General features: G+C 35.6%; 2 pseudogenes; both read right to left on the reverse strand.

The window, feature by feature from the left end:
• Positions 1–604: 604 nt before the first annotated feature.
• Positions 605–5,836, reverse strand: LOC139882159 (protein argonaute 16-like; annotated as a pseudogene).
• Positions 5,837–7,811: 1,975 nt separating this feature from the next.
• Positions 7,812–13,350, reverse strand: LOC139882169 (protein argonaute 16-like; annotated as a pseudogene).
• Between the last annotated feature and the right edge of the window lie 1,322 nt (positions 13,351–14,672).

The following is a 14,672-nucleotide window of genomic DNA, read 5'->3' on the forward strand; positions in this document are numbered from 1 at the left end:
TAACCTTTAAAGAAAAACGAATTGATAACCTTTAAAGAAAAACGAATGTTGTTATCCTCAATCAGTGGTTTGATTTTTGACGACGCTCCCCTCTTCGCGTACGATATCTAGCGAAGAAAATGCATGTTACTTCTCTACTTAACAATTAACATGATATAATGTACAAACTGAAAAATAACAACTAACTGTAATTTGTTTCGGACGATGTCGTCTTCATCACCCACCTAAACCCTACATGTTTTCATCCAACGGATATGAGGAAAACAAAAGACTTGAAATTTGGATTTCAAGATAAAACCTCAAATCCAGTTTAACATCCTCTTTCGTTGTTTGATCCGACGGATCGGGAAAAATAAAAGACTTGAAAATTTGGATTTCAGATAAAACTCAAATCCTATTTAACAATCCTCTACTGTTATATCGAAAGCTAATCATTTTTCCCAGGACAAAACAATCTCAGGTAGTCTGCCTAACATAATTGTCAAGTCTAAAACTAGTTTCTTGGCCTATTCCTGTTATATCCCCACGACAAAGCAAAACAAACTACCAGGGAAATTCCGCCTGCCAACTGTTCATCCTATCAATTTTCCTAACAGAGCGACGCTTAACAGAAGAACATTGTTTCCAAAATGTTCTCCTGCAATTTAGGAAGCTGTGGAACAGGAATAGGACCCTCGGATGTTATGCTTCTATCTCCAGATGAAGTTCCGATGAGTCCTCAAATTTAACAAATTGGGACATTTGAGCTGCTGCCAGGTGTGCGTAACTGATGGGAGCCACTGGTGGAAGAAAAGTGAATTCGAGAAGATTGTAATTAGTTAACAGCAGAAAATTTTAGTAAATTTCCTGGAAAAAATTGGCAAAAAAAGCTTACCGACGGAGACTGCCGCCGTACTACGCTGATAACTGGAAAAAAGCAGGAGGATCGTTAGAAAATATAACTGCCAGTAATTTAAATGACACTGCAGGCAAGCAGGGAGATTGAAATTTTTACTTACACATAGGATAAGTTGTGGATGAGATTCTGCAAGTTATCAGGTGAGAAACCGATCTGATCAAGCAGCACATGATAGTGGGCTGGCCTAGACGTTCCCTACATATATCAGACCGATTGAAACCAAATTAAGAAGCTTTTCATAGAAATTGACAAAAACCTAGAACTGTGATTTTGACAGAAACACAGTCTTATAAACACCAGAGACTCTTCATAATAATGGATCAGAAATTCTATGCTTTTCTTATAAAGATCTCCTGATTTTGACAGAAACATGAAATCTGATGATCGTACCCCATAAGGACAACACCAAAAAGATTAAACGAGAATGAGGGAAACAGAGGACTTACTATCATCCCAGCATGAGAACATATGTAGAAGTCATAATTTTTCGGATGAACAATATTTGTGTCCACAATGGTCCCTGGCAGAGTAAGAAGTTAATCATAATGGAAAAGAGAACATCAGGATTGAAAAACATAAAGAAACCAGCATATTATCTATAGCAGCTAACCAGGGGGAACATTATGATGGCCAGCAGCTTTGAAATAGCTTTGTGTGGTGATTCTTCTGAGCCACAACAACTGTAAACTTTGGAATATCCGGACAGTCTCCACCAAGATGTTGGTACGCCTACGATGGCAAAACCACAGTCAGAAACTAATAATATGTGAGAGCTCTATGTCGGAGAATTAAAGATGACCATATCCGGATTCCATGTCATTCTTGTATTATTATTTATCAGTTAAAATTTAACTGCAGAAGCAAAATTATTGAATACATCTGGGGAATGAAACTATCCCGTCAAAGAAAAGTTATGTATGATGAAATTAATGTAGAACTACCTTCACAATTTGTTCCAGCTCAATGTTAAGAACTTTGTTAAACTGAGATTCAGAAACTCCATCCCTAATAGCATAAACAAATTATCAGTCACAAGGTAGGGAGAAACTAAGACGTACATATCTTCATTCTCTCGAATATCACACAATAAGCTATGATAGCAGACCATCAAGCCAGTCATGAACATGATATATTTATGATGGGAATTATTCATGGAAGGTTTCAGGAAAAGAAAAACTCAAAAGGCAATAGCTGAAAAGAGTATTAGAACAGAATATCAACTGTGCATGAGCGATTATACCTGAACACAATTATTTTGTTCTGGTTTCCGTCTGCTAGTCTTGTAGAAGGCCAGAAGCAATTCTCTGTAGAAAAATGATTTCATTGCTCAAGCATAAGGAAAAGAATATTCAAGATTCGTCATTAATGACTTAACTATCGTTACCTGATTATTCCAGCATCTTTTCCATCTGCCAAGGGCTTATATAGAGCATCAATCATCTCCAGCTTAGGAGATTGCGTTCTTACAGATGCCCTATACCTTGAAATCAAAGGCCAGTATACAGAACCAACAACCTGACAATTAAAATGAGTTTAAAAAAATAAAAAAATAAAAATTCAATCAACACCATCCTGAAAACAAAACAAGGATCAAATACAACAAAGATAATATACAAGAGACAATTTACCGCTGCTATAGAAGGAATATCTGATCGACCAGGAGAACCATGGGACACGTCATTCCCAAAATCAGAGTGGGGGTAGTGTTTATCAATGGTATGCGTTTGGAGTCTTCTATTGCCAACAAAGAATTTATACCTCCAAGCTACATAAAAATAATATATAGCTTTTTAAATACCAATAACACATGAATTTTCTCTTTGCTTGGTGTTGGACCTTACCTTTGAATTGATTTTAAGAAGTACATTGGTCAAATACTGGTCAGTAATCTTTCCAGGGGAGATGCATTGAGAGACGATTCCATGATCACTCAAACACTGTTTCTTCCAAGGTCCTGAAATGTTAAAAAGAAATGTGTTGATTAAATGATCACATTCACGTAAGAATCAATCATAAAGCTAAATAAACCTATACCATATATTTCAGAGTTCTTTCTTTCAGCCAAAACACACAGAATGAAAGAAGGTTCATCAGGAAGTTTTGCTTCAAGCTGCTGAAACATCCTCTCAACTCTAACAACGGGGCTGCATCTTCTAGATGACTGATCCTCATCAATCAATGTGTGTGGACGCTCAATGACCTTCACAAGAGAACATATACCTCTGTCAGCAAAACAGTTGGCTAATGAGTAGATAACATTATAAAGTATTGCGACCAAAATATGATGAATCTTACAATGCCCTTGTTCCTTCCACAGTTGATAAGCTCACGGGAAATATGGCTGAGATCACAGCGAGCAGAAAAATTGACAAGGGCCCACTTATCAACTCGTACAGGTTTATAAAGTGTCTATAAGGAAAGGTGTCAAGAACCATAAGACAACTGGCAACCACCTCAATCCAATAAATTTTAAATGAGTACCTTATTGTTGAAGTTCCAGCGCCCATTATTTGGGATGCAATCTTGATTATTTCCAACCTTCAACTACGAGTAGAAAAAATATCTGAATTATAGAACTCTTGCATATTGATCCGCCTGACTAGTGACCGCAAACACAAAATAAGCTAGCATATACCTTCGGGGCCTCAAGAATGCGGCCTTGAACTTGTGTTAGTTTCTTATCAATGGAAATACCACAAGCAGTAAGCACTGGATCACTGTCAAAATGATAGGTTCCCATAGCCTATGCAAACAATCATAATAACATATTGTGAGTTTATAACCATTTCCTCTTTCAAATAATAATACAGTAATAATAAGAAAACTCGCTCATAGAGTGAGCCGAGACATAAACTTACATCCTTCACAGTTTTCATCTTGTCCTGGGGCTTTTCCCTAGATTGTTCAACTACCCGATGCTCTTTGCATAGACGATAGAGCTTTCGTGTAACGTTGGAGTGAAACCAGTGTACACAACTGATGGAAGAGATATAATAAAATGATTAATAAAATAACAAATGGAAAACCTACATGCAAATAATTAAAATGCAGAATGTGCATCTAGATTGTCACCTTATTGACATAAATGTATTTTTTATTAATATGGCAGCAAAAAGTCTCAAGTAACACACCATGACTCACTTTAATGAAATGCAATCAACAGAACTCAATATTCTATGCGAATGAAACTTGCAAACCTCCACTGGTAGATAGATAGGTCGCTTTGGTTTGCCAACAGCAAGACATGGCAGGTACTGAGAGTAGCCGAGTTCGATTCCTCGATGTTTACTGAAATAGTCAGAGACAGTCATTTCAACAGTCTTCCCTTCAGTGTTTCCATCACCATCTCTCACATTCATAGAAAACCTGATACCAAAACGGTAGTCCGGAATTAAAAGTTTATAAACAGAGTAAGAACTATGAAAATGTTTGTTCCAAACAAACTGCATTAAGATGTCTATGACATAAGGGCTTCACAGTTGCTGATTGCAGGTCTTTTCACTGAGGCCAATGATTTTATATTCCATATTGCTATGTGTTGTCCTAACCCTCAGGTTTTTCAACATCCTCTTGGCCTGCACCATGTCAAGAACTTCAAATCAATAACGGAGACAAAATTATCATTAAAAAACCATCAAACATGTGATAGATAGATTTAACATGCACTTACCTTCACCCAATCAATATTTTGAGGACCCTTTAAACTCTGGTTTTCTTTCAGAAAGTCAATGACAGGTCCCTGGCTTGACAACCATTGTTGTTGACACATCTGCAGTAATGTATAAAACAATAAAATATTAAGGCAGCAGGACTTACTACCAAGAAATTATCTTGCGTATTTAAGGACTTCCATTAAGAATTAGTAAGTGTACCTATATTTAGAGATAAACAATCCTGAGTAGTACGGAAGCTGGAATGAAAGCCCCGAATTCCATTTACCCCTCCACCAACATCAATCAAGTTCCTTGAATCATCATGGAAGAAAGACTGCCTTACAAGGAGACATCACCTGTACAGCCAAATGCAATGGTTTAAAAGACTTCAAGATTCAAATGTGTTGGTGAAAACATAATTAGATGGGGGCAGAGAAAGTGGCTTGAATACCTGTTGGCTGCCTGCTGCCGCAGTACGATATCAAGCACTCTCAGTGCATCTTGAGTGTGATTATTTTCTTTTCCACTGAGGGCAAGAGTTATAGAATTCAAAGGTATCATAGCTGAATAGCTTATGCTGACTTCAAAAGTCTTTGGCCAGAAGGACCTCTTGGAGCGTTTACCATTATTAGGACTATCACCAGGACTCTCCCTTTCTCTATTCACAATGAGACAATGCAAATTATTCATAAATAAACAATGAAAACCAGTTTGGGAACTGAGAAAGACAACAGAGGGGGGGAAAACATTACCGACTAGGAAATGATTCCTCAATCACCACTGTGAACTGGGAACTGTTCTGTGGCAAAGGGCCAACAGTGTACAAACTTTTCTCCCCATCATAAGCAATCATTTTACCATCCAGACTAGAGGAGTATGTCTTGCAGAGCTTATCAACAATTTTCCTACCTATACCTCTACCTTCAACAGTTTTTGTCATCTTGTGAGAAAGTAACCTAATAATGTATGATAAATGAGTGAGAAAATGTATAAAAATTGAAACAAAAATCTAAACTGAAAATTCGAGTAACTTTCAGAAAAATGGATTAAAGCATAGACTATACATACCATATACTGATAAAAAACAGCATCAGACTTGTTAACAGAAACTTTGAAGTGATGGTTAGCAAGGAGATGGGACCCCCCGATGTTCCATTTCAGGTCTATTGATCATACTATACTTAGGGGTTTCGACCATCTCTGCATTTACATTAGGATCTAAAGGAGGTGGTGGGAGCACATCAGCAGATTCGCTGCCTATATTACTTTCTGGAGATGACCCCATCTATCACTCAAATTAACGCTGCTAATTCTACAAAGAACACTACAAATATTCAGAGAAGTTAAAAGGATGAACATAAGCAGTATTTTGGATTATACGCATAATGTATGCATAAATGAGAATGTGACAGCAGAATGCACGAAAACATTACTAAGCAAAATGAAACTTAAGATTTTAAAATGAAGTAACGAGCGCACTAATCAATGACAATATCATCTATCATGTTAATTTGTACGAAAATTTTTACCTATAGCTGGTGTCAAACTGTCAACAATAATCTGAAAATGGAAAATCCATATAACGTACAAAATAAAGAAACTTCTTCTATCCAGAAAATCATTACAAAATTCAATTTAAGAGCGTTGAAGCTAACTCAAGTAAAAGATTATAACGGATTGAACATCCAATAAAGCAAATGTTATCAAAATGCACAAAAATATAAACGAACACACACAAAGAAAGGTTGAGAACAACAATAAGATGACATGCATAATCCAATCCAACCATAAAACTCCAGTAACAAATTACACCGAGCAAACCTTTAAACAACAACAACGACAAACAGTTCCTATGCAATTTTTCAATCAAAAAACCTAAATCAAACACTCTGAAACCTAAAAAAAAACTTCGCTATGAACTAACACGAAGAATCATTTACCCAAACAAACACCAATGCAGCTGAAAAATAGAACAACAAAATCGCATTTCAACAAAATCGCAATGAACACTTTACACAATCGTAAGAGAGAGTATACTAGAGTTTCGAAAGGGTACTTTTTCTTCGTCTTCTTCTTCACAGACTTTGTTTTAGCTATGGAGGAAATTTGAAAAAATAGTGTGCCTCAATTCGACACTCGTCTTCTGCACCTCACTACTACTATATTTATTTTTTCATTTATTATTATTATTGTTTAAAAAATAATTTGTGAATTGTGATGTCATTATAAGAAATCATTGGAAATTACAGGACACTCCCTTAGTTTTAACTTATTCTTTGCTCCCCTTATATTTCAAAACTTGTATAAACACCCTTTATTTTTTGGTTAGCCCAATAGTTACCCCTTGCCGTTAGTCGAGACTCGAGAGTTTATAAATTGTTGATGTCATATTGTCATGTCACCTTTACCAACATCAGCACATTTTAATGAATTCCAAGCATACACTTTTAGATATATTAGTATTTTTTTTTCACTCCATAATCTTAAAAAAATATTTTTTTTTTCAGTTGTAATGGATTACGCAGCCGTTATAATAGTCTCTTTATTCAATACAGTAATTTAGTATAGTCTCCTACTCCATCCTATAAATTATTCATTCCGTCTTTAAATAGATGTTGTTTAGATTTTCTATATTTACTCTCGATAATAATAAATAATAAGATGTATCAATTTTTTAGAATAAATTTAAAAAGATAAAAATACATCTATTTAAAAATAAAAATAATATTTTCTTTTCTCTTGTTTATATCAAACGGAAGACTTTATTTATTGAGAGACATTTCCATTTTTCTTTCTTTTTTTTTTTCTAAAAAAAGTTCAAATTTGAAAGAAATAACTTTTTTTATTCGATTTTCTCATATACTAACCGCAACTTTTAACGTCAGGGAGAGAAATACAGTTTACAAATTGTAGATGGGTAAACTATAAAATATGCTTAAAGGGAGGGATGCTTTTTATAGCGGTCAAAATACGCCTGGGAGACTTATATGGGCCGGTCTGATCATTGAATGTTCCAAGGCGAAACTTATGTAAGCCCAAATATCTAGGCCCATCGGTGAATCGGATCGGGTATCCGCAGATCCTATATTTAGGCCCATCCACTAATTGGATCGGTATCTGCGGATCGGATCGAATCCCTAAACACCACCCCAGTAATTCAACAGAAAGGGAGAAAAAGGTGTTTAAAACTGAATCTCACATGCTAAACCCAACAACAACCAAACAGAGATGTTCTGTGTAATAAAGACATGTTTTAATAACTAACAGAAGTACATTGTTTCCCAAATCTTCTTATCCAAGTTAGGAAGCTGTGGAACAGGGATAGGACCAGCCGATGTCATGCTCCTGTTGTTCCCTCCCGATGAAGTTTCCGACATCTCCTCTAACTTTACGAGTTGTGACATTTGAGCTGCTGCCAAGTGCGCATAACTGATTGGAGCCACTGATCATGAAAGAAAAACAAAAATCAAAATGATAGCAGAAAATCATTTCATGTCCGAGATATTCGTGATTCCTAAATCTATGTTGTCTTACAGTGCAAGTAACAAGCCTTGCGCAACAAGAAACAACAATTCTAATCTTTCATAGTTTCAATTTGTGTGTACGATACTATGATGTGCTCATTCAACATATCAATAAAATCCTAGTTTATCAAACATATTCTATTGTTCGTAACATTTCGCAAGAAAAGTTATCAAAATTAAGCTTACCGATTGAGACGGCTGTCGTACTCCTCTGATACCTGGAAAGTATTATTGCAGAAAAGAGCGGATCGATCGTTAGAGATAATGTAAATGGCACTAATTTTCAGGAATTGGGAAATTTTACTTACACATAGGATAAGCTGTGGATGAGATTTTGTAAGTCGTCAGGAGAGAAACCGATCTGATCTAGTAGTACATGATAGTGGGCTGGCCTAGATGTTCCCTGAATAATGCAAATCAAATAAGAATTTATTTTTTAAGAAATTGGAAGAGAGAAAACCTAGAACCGATAAGAAATCTGAGGATCTCACCCACAAGGACAAAGTACTAGTGTAGAAATTTTGAAATTTGGTAAATCATGGTTACTAATTTGCATGATCATACATTTTACAATAAACGAGAACGAGAGTACGGAGGACTTACTATCATCCCAGCATGAGAACACATGTAGAAATCATAGTTCCTAGGATGAACAATTTTCGTGTCCACAGTCGTCCTGGAATAGTGAGAAACAAATAAATCAGAGTGGAAATTATTGTATAAGCAGCAGGATTAGAAAAGCCAGCAAAATATATATAGCAGCTAACCAGGTGGAACATTATGTTGGCCATTAGCTTGAAAAAGCTTTGTATGGTGATTCTTCTGAGCCACAACAACTGTAAACTTGGGAATATCATGAGCTCCACCATTGAGATCTTGGTAAGCCTGGAACATATAAAACCAGAAAATCACAAACCAATCGTAACAAAAGCGACATTTTGCAATTATATGGAAAATAGTCTTATACTCCCTCCGTCTCAAGGTACATGATGTTTTAGGTTTTCTAGTAGTAAACATTTGGTATGTATGATCAAATTAACGTAAATACCTTCATAATTTGTTCCAGCTCGATGTTTAAAACTTGATTGAACTGAGATTCGGAAACTCCATCCCTAAGAACATAGAAAAACTATCAATCTTGAAACAGAGAAAAACTAAAATGCCTGCAATCAACTGAATCAAGAAGTTTTTCTTTTTCTTATTTTCGAGAATGCGTGGAGATTTCCAGATGTACCTGAAAACAATGATTTGTTTTGGTTTGCATCCTTTACTGGTTCTGTAGAAGGCATCAAGCAATTCTCTGTAGCAAAAGGATTTCATTTCTTAAGCATAATGAAAATAATTAACATTCAAGAATCGTCATTAACGTCTCAATAGTTATCGTTAATTACCTGATGATGCCAGTATCTTCTCCGTCTGGCGTGGGCTTATATAGAGCATCAATCATCTCCAACTTAGGAGACTGAGTTCTTACAGCAGCTCTATACCTTGAAATCAAAGGCCAATCTACAGAGCCAACAACCTGACAGACAGTTCCAACAAACATCCGTAAAGAACATTCAAAACAGACGGACGCAGAAAGGAAAAATAAATAAGACAAGGATCAATTCCGTCGACAGACATAAAAATTATGAAAGACAATTTAGTTTACCGCTGCTACCGAAGGAGTATCCGATCGGCCAGGAGAACTATGGGAGACATCCATTCCCAGAATCATGGTGGGGAAATTGTTTATCAATGGTATGCGTGAAGGGTACTCCATTGCCAGCAAAGTATTCATACCTCCAAGCTACAAAGAAAATGTATAAATTATAGTAATACATAACATTTTTAAAGTCAAATATATGTATGACAATTGAACATCCTTTTTCCTTGGTTCTGGAGATTACCTTTGCATTGATTTTAAGAAGTAGATTTGTCAAATACTGGTCATTATGCTTTCCTGGGGCCATACATTGAGTCACGACTCCAATGCTACTCAGACATTTTTCTTCCAAGGTCCTGGAATAAAGAAAAAGTTGATTAAATGAATAAATGAAAGAAAGAAAAATCAGGAAAACTTAGTAAACAGGTACCATATATTTCAGAATTCTTTCTTTCAGGCAATACACACAGAAGGAAATTAGGTTTTTGACGGAACTCTGCTTCAAGCTGTTTAATCATTCTATCGACTCTAGCAGCAGGGCTGGATCTTCTACATGAAGGATCCTCTTCAACCAATGCACGAGGTCGTTGAATATCCTTCAATTTATAAGATAATCAATACATTTGACATCAGCTAAAAGAAATCTGATTTGAAACGATTATACATAAATGACACTGAAGACCAAACTATGATGAAACTTACAAAACCCTTGTTCCCACCACACTTGATAAGATCCTCAGAAATACGCCGAAGATCACATCGTGCAGAAAAGTTGACGATGGCCCAATCAAAAATTTGTACAGGTTTATACATTTTCTAGAATACAAAGAAAGACATCAAGAGAACAGTTAAAGGTCATAATGAGAAACAATCTCAGTAAAGACAATTGGCAACCATCTAAATATATATTCAACTAAGAATTTACCTTATGGTTGAAATTCCAGCGCCCATTATTTGGGATGCAATCTTGGTTATTTCCTACCTTCAGCTGTCATCACAAACAAAAAAATACATGTCAGAATTGCCAAAAAAAGCAAAATGAATTAAGCTTAATTAATCAACATACAGTAGAAACACTTTAAATTAATATTCAGTAAATTAATAAACTCTCTAAAATAATAAATTTGTCCGGTCCCGACTTGGACCAATGTAAAAATTGAAAAACTCGATAAAATAATAATATAATGATTTTTCGAGAGTTTTCTTCGTAATTTTTTGTCCCAAAAAAATCATAAATTAATAATTCATAGAAATTGAAAAAAATATATTACACTCTATTGAAATATGATTCAATAGTTGTCTGTTTTCCTTTAAAGTTCAAGTCTATTTGGAGTCATTGCCACCAAATAAGAACACAGTACAACTATTGAGTCACAAGGTTCGCTACAACGTAATTTTAAGAGGCATAGACTAATTTGCCTTTTTATTTGGTAGGTACAGTATAATTACTTAGTTTATACGGAAATATGAATTACGTTGAATCGATTAAAAACTCTTTAAATTAATAATTATTAATTTATCGATAAATTAATAATTCTCTAAATTAATAAATTTTTCCGATCCAGACATTATTAATTTATAGAGTTTTAACTGTATATACCTTTGGAGCCTCAAGGACACGGCCTTGGACTTGTGTCGATCTCTTTTCGATAGAAATACCGCAGGCAGCAAGTACGGGATCACTATCAAAACGATAGGTTTCCATAGCCTATATGCAAGCAATAATATTTACATATTGTGAGTTTATAATTGTATCCTTTGTGATAATAATAACAATAAGAAGAAAACTTGCTCATAGATTGTGAGTTGTCACAAAAACTTACATTCTCGACGGTCTGCATCTTCTCCTGAGGCCTTTGCCTCGATTGTTCAACTAAAGATGCTCTTTGCATTGGAGATAGAGCTTTCGTGTATCGCTGGAGTGAAACCAGTGTACACAACTGACAAAAGAGATAAAATAAAATATGCTTAATGAATAGCAGATAACGAACGTACATATAAATAAATTAAAATGAAGTTATAAAAGAATCAAAAAACACGACATTGTCGAATGATTAAGGCGAATCCCCAATGGAGGAGCATATCAAAAAAAGAAGAATTAAAAAACTCAAAATTCTTAAAGAGTGAATATTAGGAAACCTCAATGGGTAGATAAGTTGGCCTCTTTGGTTTGCCAAGGGCAAGACATGGCAAGTATTTGGAATATCTAAGGTCGATTCCTCTATTTATCGTGAAGTACTCAAAGACGGACAACTCAACAGTCTTCCCTTCATTGCTTGTACCACCACCTCTCACTTTCATAGAAAACCTGATACCAAAAAGAAATGCAGACCGGAATTAGAACTTAATTTATCAACAGAGTAAGAAAAATGAAATAAGGTTCTCGGGACTTAACAATTGCTGATTGCAGGGTTTTTCACTGAGACCAACAATTTTATATTCCAGGCTCGTATGATTTGTCCTCACACGCATGTTTTTTAACATCCTCTTGGCCTGCACAATGATGAGAACTTTAATTTTATTGAAATTTAAAATATGTATAATAACAATAATCCAAAACATGTGTGTACTTGCCTTAAACCAATCAATATCTTGAGGATCCTTTACATGCTGGTTTGCTATCAAAAAGTCAATGACAGGTCCTGGCCTCAGGATCATTGTTGTTGACACATCTGTTCAAAAATAGACAAAGCATTGAATTATTAAGGAAGCATGTCTTACTAATAAGAAATTTAATATCACCATTAAGGATTAAAAAGAATTGTACCCATATTTAGTGATAAACCAGCTTGAGTAGTACGGAAGCTGGAATGAAAACCTCGAACACCCTTTACACCTCCTCCAACATCTATCATGGTTCTTGAATCATCACGAAAGAAAGATTGTTTCACAAGTAAACATCCCCTGTTGGCTGCCTGCTGTCTCAACACAATATCAAGAACTCTTAATGCTTCTTGTGTATGATTGTCTTCCTTTCCACTTAGGGCGAGAGTTATTGACTTCAGAAGTATCTTTGTAGAATAGCTTATCCTGACTTCAAATGACTTGGGCCCGAAGGAACCCTTGGAGCGCTTTCCTTGGCTTGGAGTATCACCAGGACTGCCCTTTTCTCTTTGCACATGGGGAAAATAAAATTTTATGGATAAATAACAATGAACATCCTGTTTAGCTAGGAATTGAGAAAGATCACACAGAGGGGCAAAATGGATATATATCACTTGCCGGCTTGAGAATGTTTCCTCCATAACCACCGTGAACTGAGATAAGTTCTGTGCCAAAGGGCCAACTGTGAATAACGTTTTCTCGCCGTCATAGGCAAACAGTTTGTTACCCAGGTTTGAGGAGTAGGTCGTGTAGAGCTTGTCTACAATTTTCCTCCCAATACCTTTGGCTTCAACCGGTTTCTCATCTTGGGAAAACGAAACCTATATAATAGTAAACGAGAAATTAGTGAGAATATGTTGAAACACAACTCTAAACAGAAAAATCATGTAACTTTCCGGAAAACAGATTAAGACATACCGCATACTGATAAAAGACGGCATCTGGCTTGTTGACAGACACTCTAAAGTGATTAGTCAACAAAGCTATAGGACGTCCCGAGGTTCCAAATCCAGGTCTACGGATCATTGAATACTCGGGCGTTCCGACCATCTCCGGCTTTACATTAGCTGGTAAAGGAGGTGGTGGGGGCAGAGTAGCAGATCTTCTGGCTCTAGAAGATGATGACTCGGCCATCTTTCAATCAAAGTAGTAATGATGCAAATTCTGCAAAAAATACAACAAAATGGACGATCAGCTTAAAGAAATACCGGAATAGTAAACAAAATAACCATTAGAAAATATGAACACTACACAGATTCACAGAATTTAAAGTTGTAAGAAACATTACAACACAATAAATGTGGACATGTGAACCTGTGGTACAGTGTATGTGCTCTTGGTCACAGGTCATGCAATCAAACACCCACAAACGCATAAACACAACCACAAGCGAGAGTTATAAATACAAAATTGCGAGTATAGATATATAACCTATAGTCTATAGTCAATAAATAGCCACACATGACAACATAAAAATAACTGCCCAAGAACACTACTAATGTAATAGCAAGCTATGCAAGTACAAGTAGATTCATAGAGGATATAATCTTGTGAATTAATCACATTTTAGAAGGGTCAACCTTAGACGCTCGAGAGAGATTAGCGCGCCGCACGGAAATCTTGTGAAATACTTTGAAAACCCTAATAAGTTCTAGAGGAATAAACTATTTATACAACGACGAAACGCTGCGATGCCAGCGTCTGATGGGGGATCATGGCCTTGGTATTCAATTTTTTTTGTCAATTTTGTCCTCTCCATTATTTCATTTTCATATAAAAAACTAACTACTATATGTGGCTTTTTCAGACTAATTAGCATTATATAGCAGAGACACAAAAGAAATAGTAGATGATATATTATGACTCCATAAGATATACTACAATCTCTTACAGAAAAACAAAAACAATCACAGCATTTTGAGTTCAGAATACTGAAAATTACTTCAAGACATAATTATGAGAAAGGAAACAATCTCAAGTAAAAGAAAGCAATCAGATACTACCTCCATCGATCTCTAATTACTTGTCGCTTTTCCTATACAATTTGCATAATAAAAGTGATAAGTAATTAGGGACGGAGGAAGTATATACGAATAAAGAGTTGGCTCACAATCTTGTAACACAGGGCAAAAGAAATTAAGGAACAACATAAAACTTTTAGAAATTATCATGGACTGGACATCCGAACAAATAATCCACTCAAATCTAAATGGACACACGAAAGAAGTTCAACAGCCAAAACATAACTCTAGAGACAAAAAAAGAAAATCTGAAATGTAAACAAAACCACAACAGCTCTGGTGCAAATGAAAGAATCGTCGTCATAAACTGAAATGCAGGTGAAACTT

The sequence above is a fragment of the Rutidosis leptorrhynchoides genome, unplaced genomic scaffold (assembly GCF_046630445.1).
Source record: "Rutidosis leptorrhynchoides isolate AG116_Rl617_1_P2 unplaced genomic scaffold, CSIRO_AGI_Rlap_v1 contig238, whole genome shotgun sequence".
Classification (NCBI taxonomy): domain Eukaryota; kingdom Viridiplantae; phylum Streptophyta; class Magnoliopsida; order Asterales; family Asteraceae; genus Rutidosis; species Rutidosis leptorrhynchoides.